We start from the raw sequence: 2595 nt of genomic DNA, 5'->3' as shown, positions 1-2595 counted from the left end.
GGAATCAAGAGACCCACTGTCCCTACAGGGGGAGCCCCCTAAAGGCAGAGGATCCTATACCTTGAAACTACTGGTTATTTTGGAATGGCACACAGCAGGGAAAAGGCCCCACTGCTGAAATCCCCCCTTGTCTACATGACAGTTCGATGTGCAGGAGCTCTAACCTCTTTTGAATCTAGTCCACCTACTGATGAGTTACCAATGGCACTGGGTAGAGTGAGCAATTATCCTGGAATATATCCAGAGCGAACTGTGTATAACTATTTGCATATTTAATTTATGCAAATTACATTTCCTTTATATAAATGTAATCTGTGTAAACATATAGGGCAGCTTATCCCTGTACCTTGAAGATTAACACAACACTGCACTGCAGTATTCAAAAATTCCTGAGAACCTCCCTCAGAAATAATAAAACAACTGATTTCTCCTTAACTAGGAGAAATATCCCCAAAGTGCTTGTGAGCACAACTGCTGTCAGGAGCGCCCTAGCTGCCTTGCAGTCCCCACCAACAGCCAACTCAGGACACAGACGATAAGGATTCTTTCCGAGGCTTTATTCCTTTATGACTGTTTCAGAATACTAGTCACTAGCACCAAAGCAAGGAACAGCACTGGGGAAAGATAGCAGAGTAGCCTAAGCTCCAGGTAAGGCAGTTGGTCCCCGTTGGAAGGGGAACCACGGGAAGTCTCTGAACTTATGGGCTATGGAGAGATCCTCCCTCTTTCCCTTGGGTCCTCGGGACACGACCGTTGAGTGCCAAACGAGCGGAATACCTCCTTTCCGCGCCCTCCATCTGGCGCCACTCCCTGTGTCTGCGCTGAGCATCCAGCAAGCCCCCCTCCAGCACTCTCTCGCTGCCAGGGTCACTATCTATCCCAGGAATGCTGGCAGGAGGAATCTCTGCCAGCTGCTGTGCCTGTGAGAGATGAGCGCGCTCCTCTCCCACGGATTGCTGTTCCTCCTCAGAATCAGAACTGCTCTGGGGCTCTATGGGCTCAGTTTCCACCCTGACAACTACCACTTATCATTTATTTATTTCAATTATTATTCAATTATTATCTATTATCCATTTCAATTAGTTTCTTTCTCATCTGCATACTGGATCCGGTAGAATCAGTGGTGGACAACCTCTGGCCTGCCAGATAAATTCACTCTTGCCCAGTAGCTTCCCCCACTAGAGTAGCCAGACCCTATCGGCGACACGACTCCTGTTCCTAGAGCTCTTTTTTTAAAGTATTAAATTCCCTAAAAATACCACAACTACAACAACGAACAACAAAACTAACAAAGTACAACTAAGAGCAAGCACAGTCCATCACATTCAATCCTGAGTGCAGTCACATACATTTATGCAAAGGTTATTTAATCTCATCCTTCTTTGTTCGTTTCTTGCATTCCCTCCAGATGGAGGTGACTGCTATAAGTAGGGATGTCCGAACCCACCCCTGTCCAGGATCAGAAGGCGCCCACTGAAGCACTGCCCCCGCTCAAGCTCCCCTGGACCTGCACTTGAGCCTCCATGAGCTCGGTGAGCCACCCACAGTCACCCTGGGTCCCATCCAGTGAGCACCTGCCATTTTGCTGAGGGGTTTGGGTTTTTTACGAAGAAAAGGGAGCTAAAAATGCCCATGTTTAAATATGCGCACATTCAGGCTGGGAAAGCTTGATCTATGCAATATTAGAGACATTATGCCTCTAATACTGCATAGATCAAGTTTTCCCAGCTCGAATGTGCACATATCTAAACACGTGTATTTTTAACTCCCTTTTTTCATTAAAAAACCCTCAGCAAAATGGCAGGTGCTCGCCGGGTGAGTGTGGGGAGCATCTGGGAGGGAAGGAATGGGGGAGAGCTAGGCCAGGGGCTTGGTGGCGTGGTCTAGGGATGCAGGCGGGGGGAGCCTGACAGATTCCTGGACCCAGTCGGGCGTCCACACCATTCCTAGCTATAAGCGGTGTAGGAGCTTGTGAGGTGGTATTCACATACTGGATAAAAGGATACCCAGTTTCCACACAGTTGTGTTTTTTTTAGTAAGACCCACCTCAGAAATCTAGACTGAGCTCAGATAAGGCTACATCCCAAACATTCTCTTTAAGAACTCTGAGGTAAAGTTAAGTCTAGCAGGAATGGTTCCTTTCCTCTTAAGGTTGCAGTGAGGGCAGAATTTCTACCTACCAAATCTTCTCCTGACGCACAATTAGGCACAAATATCCTGTTGAGGATATAATTGTGTAACTCTGCCTTTCTCCCTTTGTCTCATCTGCGCTCCCTCAACCTCTCTGAAGTTTGACTCAAGCCAGCTTTAAATGCAGCAGAATGAGATGGCAGAATGGACTGCACTGACTGGAGCTGGCTGATGCCAGTTTTGAACGCTCCTCTTCATTTAAAAAAAGAAACTATTGAAATTCCCTGGGAACAGAAAAACAGCACAGCAGGAAAAAGAGTGGGCTAGAACACCTTTCCCAGTAGTACACTAATTTTCTGTTTGCAGGGATTTTTTAGGTGGGGGAACAAGCAAAACTGTATCCCCCTTCCAGTTGTCTGTAGCATATCGCTGCAGCATGGGGCTCTGTGCTTTTTCCACTGAGCA

The sequence above is a fragment of the Heloderma suspectum genome, chromosome 10 (assembly GCF_057233095.1).
Source record: "Heloderma suspectum isolate Gila_16-S chromosome 10, 16-S_ref, whole genome shotgun sequence".
Lineage (NCBI taxonomy): Eukaryota > Metazoa > Chordata > Lepidosauria > Squamata > Helodermatidae > Heloderma > Heloderma suspectum.
The sequence above is the reverse complement of the archived record's forward strand: the minus strand, read 5'-3'. Positions refer to the sequence as shown.